Raw genomic sequence first — 16,983 nt, 5'->3', positions numbered from 1 at the left:
TAATCGCAAATATTTTTGATAAATCGATTAATCATTAATCGGTTTGAGAGTAATTAACAAAAAGTCATTCCAGCTTCTTAATTGAGAATATGTTCTGGTTTCTTTACTCCTCTGTGACGGTAAACTGAATATCTTTGGGTTGTGGACAAAACAAGACATTTGAGGACGTCCTCTTGGGCTTTGGGAAACATTGACATGTTTCACCATTTTCTGACATTTTATAGACCAAACAACTAATTGATTAATCCAGATTCCAGAATATAATGGACACAGGTTAATCAACAATGAAAATAATCGTTTGTTGCAGCCCTACAGACAGAAAGACAGTCAGTCAGACAGACAGACAGACAGACAGACAGACAGTCAGTCACTCAGACAGACAGACAGACAGAGTCAGTCAGTCAGTCAGTCAGACAGACAGACAGACAGACATACAGTCAGAGACAGACAGAGACAGTCAGTCAGTCAAACAGACAGACATACAGTCAGTCAGTCAGACAGACAGACAGACAGACAGAGACAGTCAGTCAGTCAGTCAAACAGACAGTCAGACAGAGACAGACAGACAGACAGACAGACAGACATAAGGACAGACAGACAGACAGAGACAGTCAGTCAGTCAGTCAGACAGACAGACAGAGACAGTCAGTCAGTCAGTCAAACAAACAGACAGACAGTCAGTCAGTCAGTCAGTCAGTCAGTCAGTCAGTCAGACAGACAGACAGACAGAGACAGACAGAGACAGTCAGTCAGTCAGTCAGTCAAACAGACAGTCAGACAGAGACAGACAGAGAGTCAGTCAGTCAGACAGACAGACAGACAGGCAGACAGACAGACAGACAGACAGACATAAGGACAGAGAGTCAGACAGAGACAGTCAGTCAGTCAGTCAGTCAGACAGACAGACAAAATGATTGACAGCTGGATAGTGTAGATGTGAACCAGTCAGAGTTGTATGGCAGCTTAGCAGCATGTTAGGTTGCAGCTTAGCAGCAGGTTAGGTTGAGTTGGCTCCAGTTTCAGAGCTGGCAGCTCCTCTGAATGGAAACAGTGTCACACATGAATAATGCAGCAGCCTGACTGACTTAATGTGACTTCAGTCAAACTTGCATTAGACATGTATATTTACATGTTCCCAAGTACTTCTTGGTTGTTGTTGTAGATCTATGTCTCTAAAGACTCTCTTCTCCAGACTCTTCCCAAAGAACAAGGATTCGCCATCTTGGATGAAACTGTAGTGTTTAAACTTCCCACTGTATTACTCTGTAGACTGACTCGCTATCCTCTTGCTGACTATCCAAACAAAATGTTACCAAAGTTCGTAACTCAGGATTAAGTTAGCCGGGGGGAAGGTGGCTAACATTCCTACCTCAAAAGTCCAGGCGTAGCGTACTATTTAAGTAACAGACAATCTAAATTAGAATACCATATTCAAAACCGAGAATCTACAGTAAGACCAGTCTTAAGGCTTAGACTAGTTTAAACTAGCTTTATGCATCCGGCTTACTGTCTAACATGCCAACCTGTTCCCGTGGTTCAGCATCAGCACCTGTCTACTTTTGTTTGTCTGTAATTTAATCAATGAATTAATTAATTAAACCAGCAATTACAATAATGGCTGGTGCACATTCTGCTTCTCCTGTTGCTCTGCTGCAGGCACGGAATCCAAAACCACATTTATCACAGGCTCCACTTTTACTATTATTCCCAACCAAAAAAGCACTTGGATGGAAGAGGAGGCAAAAAGTAGGAAACTTACGAGGAGACAGTGAAGGCAGCATTAAGCTATTAGCCAGCTAGCCAACAGGCAGCAGTCAGCCCGAGGCAGAAATCTGTGTCAAAACATGACTAACTCAACTGGTATGCAGCAGCAGCGACAGTTTGAATGAGCATGTTCCGGGGCTAACGTTAGCTAACGTTAGTTAATGTCACTTTAGATGGAGACGTGAGTCGGGTCTCTGCAAAGTTAGCAGACAGGCTAACAACTTTGGTTTGTGGGTGTTTTGGACGGTGGATGTTGATACTAGTACGGGTCAAAGTGCTAACTCACCCGGGGCTTGAAGAAGCTCGGTCACAGCGGTGATGATGATACCGTTAGTCCATCGCCGTCAGAGAGGTTCATCTCCACTCTTCTGTCTGTTTGCCTGGCTGGCTCCCCCCCGCACACACACACACACACAACACACAGCTGACTGCCTCTGTGCTGCTGACTGGACAAGATGGGACAGGGGGCGAGGCGCGGCCACGATTCTATCGGGCACGAGGAGCGCGTTCACTGCGCGGGGCCGCGCGGATCATTCATGAAAAACTGTCCGTGGAGGAGAGCGAGAAGGATGAAGAAAACAGAAAACTTAACGTGACTGTATAACACGTACCGCCCGCCGCCAAATGCATCCCCATTCCCCACCTCACGGGAGCGTATTGTAATGATTTATACGGAAACTTAACTGTTTACAAATGATACAATTGACTGTCTGGGTAGACGTGATCTCCAGTCCAGGGGGGTCTGTCCTGGCTCATGGAGACCGACTTTGGTTAAAATCCGGCTACAGGTGACTATCTCGACTCGAGGCCTGGGGATCTCTCCTAGCTTTATGGAGGGGGAGGCAGGCAAGTCTCGGCGGTTTGTACCTGCCGAGACTTGCATCCCTGTTTTTAAGTTAAAACAGCCCCAAAATGTGGCGGGGATGCAATTCTCGGCGGGGGTGCAAAACTCGGCATGACACATGACAGTTAAGGATGACAACCTTGAAAACTCAGAATAGAATAGAATAGAATAGTAGCCTATTGGGGAAACTGTTGGAAAGCTACAGGTGGACTCGATAGATCATACTATAATTCCTGATCTATTTTTGAATAGACAATAATTTTCTATAGTGGCTTTAGAAAGCTCAGATAGAAGAGGATGATTCAGCTATAGTCGTTTTAATGCCTTTCCCATGCGACCTGTCACCTGAATGCAGCATCACCTGGGCAGGGGGGGCGTGTCCTGCCTGATGGGCGGGGCTTAAACAGGAAGGTGAGCAGTGTAAGCCGACACCTCGCGGGCTGGAGGCCTCCACCCTGGCTGTCACACTCGAGTTCGCAGCGCTCCAGCAAAGCAGACATCTGATCCACTCACTCCGACCTGACGAGGTAGGAAAACCATTAAGACATTACAGACTGGGAAAGGTATCAGTCCACTGGGACCGCACCACCAGTCTGAGGTGGTGGGGTCGTCTGCCCAGTATGTGTGTGTGTGCGGTGTGTTTGTGTATCATGTCAAATGTGTGTGTTGAGGTGTGTTCGTGTAAGTGTGTAAGTGTGGTATGTTGGCCTGGGGGTGTGATCTGTGACACGCAAGTGGTTTCTACTATAGGCCTGGGAGGAAATAGTGTAGGCTATGTTGTTGTTAGACCAAGGGTTGTGTGTGTGTGTGTGTGTGTGTGTGTGTGTGTGTGTGTGTGTGTGTGTGTGTGTGTGTGTGTGTGTGTGTGTGTGTGTGTGTGTGTGGCAGCATTTAGCAGAGGGTGCATCACCATTCAATCAATCACTGTTGTATGTCAGCAGAGAGGCAAAACAACATTGGAAAAAGTAACATTTAGTCATCATTGAGTCCAGTGGTGTAGTCTACGTGATACTCAGGTATACGGCGTATATACACACTGCGAAATGACTCAGATTTGCGTATATGCGCACTGGGAAATGCGCTATGATATGTATCGTTTTCACTTTCCATTCATAAAATTCACCCTGTGCGCTCTGTGTGTTACCCAAGCCTTGCCTACGCCTTGCCTTTACCCACGCTTTTAAATAGGCATCTTTTTTAGTCAATGAGGCTGTGTACACAGGGCGCCTCAACGTGAACCTTGCGTGTACCCACGCCTCGCCTGAGCTGCGCCGATTTTATCGTTTAGGCGTGAGTTCTATTTTCAAGCCGCCTAGGCGCATGAAGGCAGACTTTTTCTGTCAAGCCATGAAGGAAAAACGCGACAATATCTGTGGGAAATGGCAAAGTCAACTGAATTTCAAAATAAAATGGTGTTACAGCGTTGAGCAGAGAGAGAGAGATTGACGGGTGGCTATCACGTGGGGCTTTCTCCCCGTCGGTAAACAAATCTTCAGGAGAGAGAATAGCGACCGAAGAAGCAAGATGAAGCTGATAGCTGAAGCTATTCTGTAAATTTTGGGAGGAACAACAACAACAAAAAAATGGGTCGAATATCCGCCCACTTCCGGCCGAAACCTCGCCCACTTCCGGTTAAGCCCCCCCACGGTTGGAGTCAGAGTCAGTATACCCTCTGAAAAAAGGTAGACTACACCACTGTCATTGACTGACTACAAACATGATTTTCCTCAACTAAAATAATTAGATTAAGTCAACAGATATTATGTCCACTTCAACTGTTCAACCTTGGACATTGGTATTTTAGTGTAATTAGCCTACATTTGCAACATTTTGCCATTTTTCAGATTTGTATCTCGACATCTCCAACCTTACAAAATGAAACACTTGGCCACGTACATCATGTGTTGTGAGAATTATGTCAGAAATGTCAATTGAATCTTGCAGGTAGAGCTAGTAAAACATCATGTCACTGTACTGTAGACTAGAGCTTGACCCAGTAAAACAGCTTATCAACCTTAGGGTCGTGACCCTAAATAGGGTCGCCTGAAATTCAAATAAGGTCGCCTGAAAACAAAAGACAAACAAACAAAAAAACACCACACACAAATTAAAACTACTGAAGATGATTAGGGTCACTTGCAATCTTTTTAACTTTTTCTTTCTTTCCTGGGTTTAAACTTTAGAGTGATACTCTCCAAGATTTGAGTTTTGTTCTCTTGGGTGACACCTATAGCGATGAGTGGTAATGCAGGTGAGATCCAAACAGTGTTGCATTATGTGACATTACTAATGTCACATAATATAGTGCAAAGGCTTCCATCAATGGACCATAGCCTCAATCAACACTGTGTTAACTCATTCACTGCCAACAACGTATGAACACGTTTTCAGAATCCAGCTGTTCCCTGCCAACAACGTGTTTACACGTTTTTGGCATCGATTTTTTTTTTTTGACGGTGGGTTGTGCATCTAAGCCTTTTACATCTCTTATATAATTATTGGAGCCACCGAACGTTTACAACCCATTCCACCGACCCACTAAGTGGCAACAGTGCTCGCCTGGCTAGAGGAAGGAAAGCATTTTTTTAACTTGTCAAGCCATTCTCAGCCCAGCCATTCTCCTTTTCGCGCTGATTGCTGGCGATGCGGGATTGCAAATTTACATAATAGATTCAGCCGATCTACTATGATCGGGTGATAGATTACAGTTGGAGGAACACACTTTGAAACACGCAGCATAAATATGACCAGAATCGCAAAAACTTCTCTCAACCAAAACTCCAAACGAGCGAGTCCTTCCCGACTTCCTCAAACAGCGGCCCAGACATGCAGGCACAGGAGAGCAGCAAAGCACTGACTGGTGACAAGCTTGTCCGCCCACGGAGGGCGGAGTTGAAGCAACTCGAGAGGGAGGGAGAGAGAGAGAGAGAGAGAGAGAGAGAGAGAGAGAGGGAGGGAGAGCGAGAGGGAGGGAGAGAGAGAGAGAGAGCGAGAGGGGGAGGGAGAGAGAGAGAGAGAGAGCCAAAAATGAATGGTTAAAGTGACAGTTCCATCCAATTTCACAAAAAGCCGTTTATCTCTGAATATTCTTTTTCACGCTAAAACCATGCTGTATTCAACTGCTAATGCTTACATAACTACTAACTCTACAAACTAACTCTTTTAGACAGAGAAAGTACACATTCTATTAGTACTTTTGAGATATTGTATGTTCACAAACTCCAAGCTGAAACGAATCCTCGGCTCTTATAAAATGAGCCATAATCCTCAAAAAACGGCTTGGCAGAAGCTACCTACAGCAAAAAAAAACGTCTGGCAGTCAATGTGTTAACTCACTATCCGATAGTGATTTTTATTTTAGTTTTTTATTTAGATGAAAATCTTTGAGATTATAACTTTAAATCAGGATTCTGAGAATAAAGTCAGAATTCTGAAAATAAAGTTAGAATTCTGAGTTTAATGTCAGAATTCTGGAAAAAAGAAGTCAGAATTTTGAGATTAAAGTCAGAATTCTCAGATCAAAGTCAGGATTCTCAGATTAAAGTCAGAATTCTGAGGGGAAAGAAGCATACTGTATATAATATGAATATCTACTGTATATAATATCTATCTATATTGTCACTAATAATGTCACTGATGATATTATCGATGGTGTACCGGAATTTAAATGTCTGGGGTCCCTAGATTTTTGTGACGTCAAAGTCGCGTCACAAGCCAAAAAAGGGAGCCCCCTGCGGGAAAACCTCCAAACACAAGAAACTTTTCCAAACCCTGAAGGGAAAAGCAGCTTCAAGCCTAGTCTTGACGCAAGACTCAGCCTTCGTTCTTCATTCTGGGTCTCGAAGTAGCACCTCAATATGGCACTGCAACATGCTACATCTTCATACACATGTCACGTAGCAATCACAATAAAACAGTGCTTTGCCTGCAATACAAGGTTGTTGTCCGTTGGACAGGAGAATTGCTGTTCCCAAATATTGCGTAGTTTCCAATACCGAACCTTGTAAACATGCCACAATCTGTATTTCTGTCTTTTCTATTGAAAATAGAGGTAGACCGATTAATCGGCTGCCATTCTCCACCAAATCATCTCCTAAACACTGTTTTGGAGACGATTTGTCTCCCAAACTCTCTGTTAATAGACTAATGCAGTTGAATGAGGTCTCTGACATACGTGCTCTCCCTTAAATACCAGCCTACCAGTCACTTCTGAAATCTACTGCATAACCCAATGTATTTTTCTATTTCATTAATAAAATTTAAAAAATCTAAAGCATGTTACTGGCTAAGATAACCATCTTAGATCTATTCGTTATATTAGATACTCAATGTGCATGAAAGGATAATGGAATTATGGGACGAATCAGCATGACGTCACTTGCCACCCAGAAATGCGGAACCCCGCAGCAGTTAATAGTATGAGTTGTGCCAAACAAACGTTAATATCTCAAAAAATATACATCACATCGCTTATATTTTGACATTCTGAGTGAGAGCAGAAGCAGCTCAAGAGTTTGATAATATATGCATGTCGTGGTAAAGCTGTGTGAACTGTTGCACTTTTTAAAATGTAAACAGAGTTAACTGGCTAGAGTCAGACACACAAGCCTCGCGCCTCTTGCACTCCATAGGGTTCCATTGCCGTTGCCACCCAGTGACGCGGTTTGTTTACCAAAATGCTGCTCGGCTGATCCCTCATATAGGCTACTTGTTTTTTTACCTAAATACTCTCATTCATTATTATATTTAAATCATTGTATTTTATCGAATGCAAAAAAAAAAAAATAATAATAATCTGCATTATATATCGGCCATCGGCCACCCTGCTCTCTAAATATCTGCATCGGCATCGGCCATTGAAAAACCCATATCGGTTGAAAATGGCCGTTGTTGTTTTTCCGCTTCCCAGTGGGGAAACAGCGTCATCTCTGCTGTGTCTGCGGTTGGAAACTTGTAATTACACATCCGGAAGAACCGAAAATACAGGCTCTGGCATATTTAAAAGAGCTCAGTATTGGAAACTACGCAATGTTTCGTAACACCGATTCTCCTGTCCGACGGGCAACTCTCTTGTGTCGCAGGCAAGTACAGTTTTATTGTGATTGCTACGTGTATGAAGACGTACGGCCATTTTAGCCGAGCTTGCAACACCATATTGGGGTGCTACTCCCAGACTCCGAATGAAGAATGAAGGCTGAGTGTCGCATCGAGGCTACTTCAAACCCAGAGGCTGAGGTCACAAATGATGGCGAAAACCTACTTCCACAAGACAAAACATTTAGTTTCAAAACATTTGTGTTGTCATAGTGATCGGACACTATGATCAGCCAGGACACAGGGTAGTGCAAGTGTAAAAGGAGTAGTAAGACATCACACTTTTCTTAAAGTCGAAGTGAACCGGAGGCGAATGCAATAGCACGAGCGTCGGAGACTGATAACAAATTGAGAGGCGGACCTTATACGTGTCGATGGTTTTATTTGACAACTCTGGCGATTGGCTTTGGCATTGGTCAATCATGGCATGTTCCACCCCCAAATCGAGTGGGATTCAGCGTGTTGTCGTGCTACGCGAGTGGGATCCGCGGAGTACCAGGCAGCCACTTGCTTCGTGCGGCGCGAGCGGACAATCCCATGCATGGGTGCTGCCCGCCCGCCTGAAATCTCCGAGGGGAGACCCCTGACAACCACGCTCTCAAACGCGCGCCTTTTACGCTATTTCTGTAAATACGATATTCCTGGAATGCGCGTTTTAACGAGCCAGTTACATTTCTTTGCATTCTTAGAGATTATAGTTTTTGTTTTTTGTTCATGTTTCATGCAATTGGCCAAGTTAGTAGTTAGTTTATGGGATAGGAATTCTGCCAGATGACAGGCACTAGGCGCCATTTTCTACTTCATTTGGAAGAGAAAATTATCCTGAAATGAAGATTTGATTGACAGCTGCATGTCATGATATGATTGGTTGAAATGGGGTAGAAATTTGATAGTAGCCTAGCCTACTAGGTGACGTCAGCAAACTGTAGATTACTGTTATCAATGAAATCTTGAAAAATGAACTTTTGATGTGAAAGTGTGATTGGTGCACTGCGGTATGCAGTGCAACAAGTCATTTTTGGGTTCAGCTCGACTTTAACCCTCTGTGTAACCTACTCTGGTAGGGCTGTGTATCTTTAACACGCAAATCAGTGATTCTGTCATCTGTTGCTCCAGTAGAGGACACTGGAGAATCAGTGATTCTGTGATCTGTTGCTATAGTACGAGGCTGAAGTGTGTGTGTGTGTGTGTGTGTGTGTGTGTGTGTGTGTGTGTGTGTGCGTGTGCATGTGCGCGCAGGATGGCGGGCTGCCCCTGCCATCCCCTGCATTTTGAAATTTGCATACCGGTATGTGGTTGCAGCTATTGTAGCGCCAGTCATGATTGTGATGTCATCAGTGATGTCACTCAAGCTATTGCAAATTCGCACTTGTTTTCTTCTCTCTCCCCATTCACTGCGCGTAGAGAACCGCAGGAATGAGTCCGGAGGTATACTGTGATCATCTTCAAAAACCTGAATATCTTTTATGACTTTTGGAACGTAAATGTGTTTTTCTTTAGAAAACACTTCGAAAGGCGTAAAGGTGATTACCGTTCGGGAAGATGATCCTGCTGAACCCAAATTCGCGTTCCCATAAACTTTTGTTAACCACAGACATTATTTTATGCATTTAAGTGAAATCCCCATAGAATTTTTCCCTGATGAACCAAAATGGCGGCGATTTTTATACGTCACCCCTGCGGTACTCTATTGGAGGATCAGTCTGAAAATCACTTCTAGCACATAAAGGAACGCCGACACAGCAGATTCTCACAATATATAAAAATCAGTCCTGTTGCTGAATTGTTTTGAAGTGACTCTCTGTATGTTTCCAAAAGCTTCCAGACTGAACGAGCGTAACACAGAAATCCCGTCAGAGCAGAGCAAACGAATGCCGATGGAACGAAGAAAACAGTCTAATAATTGTACAGGCAAAAGCCAAGTAACAGCATTAGAAGAGCTAGATCAGTGTTGGGAAAGTTACTTTCAAAATGTAATATAGCCTACTACATATTACAAGTAACTTACTTTCATTTGAAAGTAATAAGTTACTTTACAATATTACTGTCTGTGTAGAGTAACTCGTTACTTATTACGCTACTTTTGCATTATTTTCACCAAAATAGCAGCAGTAGCATAATGACAACCCGCCGCCCTGGAACCATTACGACAAATAATTTCAACCGTCTTGAAGTTGGTGTAAACCGTCAAAAATTCTAAATGTTATCATTTTCCCTTGTTATTGTCATCTGTAGTGGTTATTTGCATAAAAACACAATTTGTTTAGGAAATGATTGTATCTTTATTTAAATATCTGCTTTGATTAAAAAAACAAAGTAACTCAATTTGTAACTTGTGTTACTTGACAAAGTAACTGGTATAATATTACTGAAATCCTATAAGTAATAATAATAATAATACATAAGTTTTATATAGCGCTTTTCTGGGGAACTCAAAGACGCTTTACAATACATAGAAAAGTCATACAGTAAACAGAACTAAATAACAAGAACGAATACAGATACAAAACAAATACAAATCAATAGATTGCAGAGATGGAATGGTGGTTAGAGGTAGGAGTCAGATATTGTAGGCTGTTTTGAAGAGGTGGGATTTGAGTTGGGTTTTGAAGGAGGTGAGTGAGTCGGAGTTTCTGATATTGAGGGGCAGAGAGTAATAACTTATATTACTGAGTTACTGCTAAAAGTAATATATTACATGTAATATGTTACTTTTGTAATGAGTTATGAGATGTTGTTCTCCATGCTGGTTGGACTCATGCTGGCCAGCCAGCAGCTGCACAACATGACTGAGAGTTGGAGGCCTTGATCGCTTATGTTACTGGAGACCGGCTGTGTTTGGTTTGAGCTGGCTGGAGGTTTGACCAGTCAAACAGGCATCAAACAGGAGTCACTCGACCGGTCTGGGAGGTCACGGACCGGGCTGGGAGGGGCTGGGAGGGATGGGGACAACCAGGACAGACTCACTCACTGACTCACTGACTCGCTACACGACTGGGAGTCAACTCTTGGATTCCAGGCGTTTGGGAATCAAGAAGCTGTGGAGTCGCTTCCACAAAGTACAGACAATGTAGATCGCCCGGAGCCGAATTCATCTCCAGGTTGAAGTGGTAATTAGGAGGTCTCCTAAATGGTCATGTGGTCACCTCTCCCCTGAAGTGTTGTGAGAGAGAGAGAGCCTGTGACGCAGGGTTAGCACTGACCTAGCAAGCTAATTTAAACTAGAGATTGTGCGTTCCCAAACAACACACAAACTACACATATAAACACAAAGCTGCCCCTTGTTAGCTCAATATAGTTGTAACGATTAATATTCGATTAACTTTTTTTTTTCCAACCACAGATTTAGCTGCTACATCAACGAACTTCACATGTAGCTTTAGCTAATCGCTGCTAATGTGAGCTCCTGTTGCCAGAGTGTGTTGTAAGATTGAGTGTGTCTTGCTTTGATATCCCACTGCTCCTGGCCTGCCCCCTGGAGGAAAGGACAAGCCTGGATGGGTCAAATGCAGAGGACATATTTCACCGGCCACCATCAGCATGACTGTGTGTAGTGGCCGCATGCATGTGTTGTAGTGTGTTGTGTGACAATAAAGACGGGCTGCCGTCTGAAAATCGTTTTTTTTTTTTATCGTTTTTTAAATCGTTTTAAATCGTTTTAAATCGTTTTTTTTTTGTTTTTTTTAATCGTGTCTTTGGAGTAACTTTAATAACTAGGGATGCACCGATCGATCGGAAATGGCCGATTTTCACGTGATCGTCCTCGACCGGTGACCGGCTCCGGTCAGTCCACATAGCCGATTCTGTGCGCCGGTCGGCTTTCCCCTTTTTTTGTTTGGTCAATTACCTGCAGCTGCACGATGCATGCATTCACGTGACGTGCGCGCACCCCAAGCAGCCAAAAGGAAACACACGCCATGCCGAGTCCTGCTCGGCTGGAGTCCACTCCAGTCTGAGCGGCTCGCTTCACCTCACTGGCCCCTCTCTCTCCCCGGCCACAGCGCAACACAGCCGGCTTGGCGAAGTGAAGGTAGGCTACTATCGAGCCCTGTGTCAGGGCATTCCCCGACCAGGTGCAGTCCACATCACCGCTGCCTGCTGCAGATCAGCTGCTGCTGCTATCTGTCAGTCACATTGTAACGTGGATACAGGAGAGGAGGACTATTGGTTTCGTATTGCGAATAGAACGACGAACATAATAATAAAACGCATCGGACCAGTGTGCAAGGTTTACTGTGCGTGATGATTTTTTTTTCGGATGGGAGATTAAAAGAAACGGACTCTGTGTGTAAACTCAACTCAAACTCATTTCCTCATCTACTCAAGAACAGCCAAATCCACAACTGTAGAGTGGGCATGGCTTCGAAGGTCTGGGCTCCAGACCTTTAGGCTATAAACTCCTTGTCCAGGGATAACATTTTGATGTTTATTTATTTTTATTCTATTTGTTTATTTGGCAGGGACATATACAAAAAAAAACATTAAACACCATAGGGGAAGATATGCTTTGTAACAGATTTAGCCATAGGCTACTTTCCATCTGGAGCCCCTGTTCTGTTGCACCTTTTTTCTTTTGGAAAAGTAAATGCATGATAGCTGTGGGATATACTGGTTGTTTTATATTCATTGTATTTACACAAAAAAGAAAAGCTAACCTGGAACACTTTTATTTTGAGATGTTTTTGAGTGAGATCGTCCTACCTCATGCAAATGATAAGAAATGTGACATGAATCTTAATTTTCTATTAAAGCAAAGTAAAAAAAAAATAATCAAAAATTAACCCGTCAATTATTGTTCTTAGAAAGAAAATCGGAATCGGCCAAAACCGGTATCGGCAAGTCAGACTATTCAAAAATCGGAAATCGGAATCGGCCAAGAAAATGGCAATCAGTGCATCTCTAATAACAACAATGGCTGCTATCAAGGCTGTTTTAAGTTGATTAAAAAGTACCACTTACTTTGCAATACACTCGGCACACTGCATGGAAGGCATTTATTCAAAGGAGATTTGATTTGATTTATTTTATTTTTTGTGTACGTTCTTTAGACTGGAGTCACTGACATAACATTCAGGCCGATACATTAGTCTCCACTCCAGTGATTGGTTAGGGAAAATGGAATTTCCCTGGAGGAATCCCCTCATAAATTGGTTAAACAGAGTTCAATCTCAGACTAGGAGATGGAAATGAGTAGCCTGCTAACCAGCCCAAATTAATCCTTCATTAGGCTCTGGATGCTCTGCTATCCGCCAATCACTTGGTGACATATTTTTCAGTCCCAACTGATTGGTTGCTGTCTGTGTCAATTATCAAACTACTTCGGCAATTCTGCGCCAAAGAACTTAAATTGATAAGAACTGAAGCTAATATCTTGTTCCACCGATTATTCCACTGCAGCCCAATGACAGCAGCGCTGTTATCTTTGTGTGTCTGTTCTCACTTTGTTAAACTCTTACTTTTTAAATAAAAGTACATAAGAAAACATATCTTTAAGGCACATTTTCACATTCTAGAGACCTATTTTAGCACGAACAACAGTACCACATTTGCGAACGCGATTGCGTCTCAACCGTGCAAAATGAAGGCCGAGTTCGAAAATAGGTGTGATCCGATCTGAGCTAATATTTGGGAACAGAATATCTCAAATGATATTAATGATTAAGTTGCAACTGAATAGGTCGGAACTATGTTAACAATAATTCAGTTTTGTTGATTAAACCGATGTGAAGCCTGTTGCAGACTGCAAACAGAGCCTTAGCGACTAGCGAGCGCACATGCGCAGCAGATTTCTGCCAAGTGGTAGTTTCCCTGGAAACACTCACTGCTGATTTCTCCCTTGAAATGTCACCAGATTTCACCAGATCTTTTGCCAGTAGAACTGTAAGGCACAGTGCATGAAGCAGCTCCAGACATCTGAGGAGCCCAGCCAACAGGCTAATCTAATAAGGCTATCTCTTCCTTCATTATAGCCTATAGCCTACTAGAGAGGTTTTCAAAGTGGGAGGCCAAATGTGATTCCCTTTTGGGGCAAATTTATATTTTAAAATCAATTATTCAGTCCTTGAAAATGAAACAAATAGTGCTTGACAAAGTCCTTGAATTTCGTTTAGTAATGTCAGTATGAACCCTGGAGTACGTTGCGCCTCGGGAGATCCATCTAATTTACTTCAGTCAGGTCCATCAATATTTGGACGTTGACACACTTTTCATAATTTTGGCTCTGTACACCAATGGAGGTGGAACTGACAGTCATACATGTCCACGCATGGGCATGTATGACTGTCAATGGAAATGGAACTGACAGTTATACATGCCCACCCGTGGTGATTTATGGCTCATTTATACTCTATTTCATACCTAAATATGTCCGTTCCAAATGGTGTAATCGCCATTGCCCACATACTTCCATGCGTCCTTCACGTTGGTATCATGTTAAGCAATACATCCACCAGTGGGCAGTAGAGAGTAAAATGTATGAGTGTGTGTGTGGTTTTGCTGCGTTTCATGCGTATCCGTAAGCTTTCAGATGACGGACAGAAAATGCACGAAATGAACGCAGAGTACGGACAGAAGGCTCTGTCCGTCTCCGTCTTTAACGTCGAGTATAATTGGGCCTTTAGATGTAAAAACCCTCAAAATAACGATGGATTTCTGCAATGAAGGCACATCTTGCTTGTTTAATTTCCAAATCCATTGTGGTGGTGTACAGAGCGAAACTGACGAAGATTGTGTCCAAAATATTAGGGGTGGGGGGAAAAATCGATTCGCCTAAGTATCGCGATTTTTAATGTCACGATTTTTTGAATCGATATTTTATTCCAGAATCGATAATCGCCCAAGCTGGGTGCTTGCAGTCAGGCCACTCACTGAACAGCAGGCCAGGCGCCGCCTACTGGTTTACTAGTGGTTTTATTACTTTATTAGTTAGTCTGAAGTAATAATTACACTTCAGGGTTAAAGTGGGTGCATCTCATTGTAAAATTGGACTTCAAACGGCCCAAATCTGGCTTCAAACGGCCCAAATTGGGCTTCATTCAGCCTGGCCTGCTTGGTATCTAATGCCCGGCCTGAATTATGATCCCAGTCCGCCCCTGTTTTTAACTATATCACCCAGCCCTACTCATGATATATAATATACAGTCTCTAGTGTATGATTCAACTTTTCCCATGTTCTAATCTAGTGTAAAAAAGCAAACAAACTGAAAAAAGAAAAGAAAAAAATAAACAAAAATCGCAATAAATCGTAATATCGAATCGCAATAATCGTAGAATCGCAATACTTAAGAATCGCAATATGAATCGAATCGGCACCCAAGAATCGTGATAGTATCGAATCGGGAGATAAGTGAATCGCCACAGCCCTACAAAATATATATGGACCTAACTAGGGATGTTCATTTTGAAAAATTTCCATAATCGAAAATCGGGGAAAATTAACGATCAATTATCGATTATCGATCATATTAATAATATATATATATATATATATATATATATATATATATATATATATATATATATATATATATATATATTTAACAAAATGAATGCCTATGGCAGAAAATACGAAAGACAACGTGTTCTCCTCAATGAACTCTTTATTTCAATGTGTCTCCTCTCCAACACTCTGCTGTCCCCGGCGCATGCCGGTGTGAATTCCCCATGTTTAAAAAAGTTTTGTTGGCACAAAGGCCCGTGCCCAGCCAGAAAACTAGAGACTATATGAAGCTCCACCTCACGTTAGTCGGCTGTGCAATGGAGTGGGGCGAGGAGGAACGAATTCCACCCAAACCTAGTCCGCAAAAAATAAATAAAATAAAAATAATAATAATAATAAATATAGCCGCAAGCGGCGATGCGGGGTCCAAGCTTCTGGTGACTTGGAGGTTATATGTCAGATAATATAGACACTGAATTGAACATTTAGTCAGAGTTGATAGGTGCACAAGTGTACCAAGTTTGCAAGTAATATGTAGTAAGTAGCAGTGGTGGTTGGTAAGCCAAATGGTGGCTGTCAAAGAGGCTTATTAAGCAATGGACTTTTTCTAGGCAAACTGTCATAATTTCAAATCCTAGCTTCCTGATAAGCTTAGATGTGTTAGCCATGAGTGGACAGCTTACTGAGGTGTTGCTTTTGTGGTGTTCCGAGTCCATTGGATGAAGATAGTGTGCTGCTTCTACTGTACACTTCTGATCATGGTTATAGATGTGCTCAGTGAGGAAAGGATTAAACAAACTGTTCCTGAATGGTGATCTAAGTAATTGGTTGTCACAATGAAAAGCCAATGCTTTTGTAGTAGTGGTGGTAGTCATAAATCTGGTCTGCATAAGCACAAGGCCAGAATTTGAACCATTTGTCTTGAAATTAATGTAAAATCCTAACTATTACTAGATACTCCACATGGTACATTCATAGTGTCTCTGTATAGATATAACAAGATTAATATTCAGGTTGTGTAAATCACCCTTTAAGTCAAACTGTTAGTGGCTTAATAGGTTATCAGTTAACAAGTTACTTGTCTGTTATTCAGATGTTTTAAAAGGGTAAGCTTGGGCACAGTGGACATCTACAAGTTGGCAATAAAAGTGTAAGCTCAAGGTTGACTAAAGGAGTTAGGATATAATGCATAAAAAACTGGGACAAAAGACAGCAAAGGAGGCAGATATATGATTCAAACAATAAGTTTTTATTGCAAATAATAGTTTTTATGAAATGAAAAACTTAAAATATATCAATCCATTTTGTCCTTGTGTGGGGCTGAGTCGGGGTTTCCGGACTGTGTGGAGGGACTGTTGAGTCTTGGAGTCAAGTCTGAGTCAGGGCTATGATTTGTCTATTATGTCAACTCAGATGTGATTGAGCATGAGGATAGCTTCTTCCATTTCGTCTGTAGTCATTTGAGTTGGTGATTTTGTAAGCAGTGGTGTGATAAGTGCGAGTGGGATGGTGTATGATGTTTCCTGGTTATTGATGGACAGAGAGAATTGGATATGTGTTTTGCGGTTTCTGTTTTATGGCGTTGATTGCATTTGTGACATTTGTATGCGAGTCAAAGTTTACAATAGTGATAGGTGCCAAAAACAGAAGTACTTGTTTGTGACGGTGGCAGAAGAGACTTCACCATAGATGCTTTGAGTGGTGGGTGGTGGTGGTTCTGTGTATGATTCAAGTGCAGTGGTGGGTGTTGATGTTGTGGTTGGGGTGGTTGTCAGATATGTATTGGTTTGTATGCATGTATGGATAGGTTGGTCAGGTGGTACCAGTCGTCAATGTCAGGTTT

The 16,983-nt window shown here is 42.4% G+C and overlaps 1 protein-coding gene across 4 annotated transcripts in view; it reads left to right on the top strand.

Annotated features, from left to right (window-relative positions):
• Window positions 1–3,050: 3,050 nt before the first annotated feature.
• The window catches only part of LOC310795147 (deoxyribonuclease-1-like 2), a 59,179-nt gene continuing 45,246 nt past the window's right edge, over window positions 3,051–16,983 (top strand). For all 4 annotated transcript variants that reach the window (XM_083657193.1, XM_083657192.1, XM_083657191.1 and 1 more), the window contains exon 1: window positions 3,051–3,135. The gene's annotated coding sequence lies outside the window, so the exon portion shown is untranslated. The remainder of the gene's footprint in view (window positions 3,136–16,983) is intronic.

This window comes from Poromitra crassiceps (assembly GCF_964638095.1).
Source record: "Poromitra crassiceps genome assembly, chromosome: 20".
NCBI classification, from domain to species: Eukaryota; Metazoa; Chordata; class Actinopteri; order Beryciformes; family Melamphaidae; genus Poromitra; species Poromitra crassiceps.
This window is presented reverse-complemented; position numbering and strand designations above follow the sequence as displayed.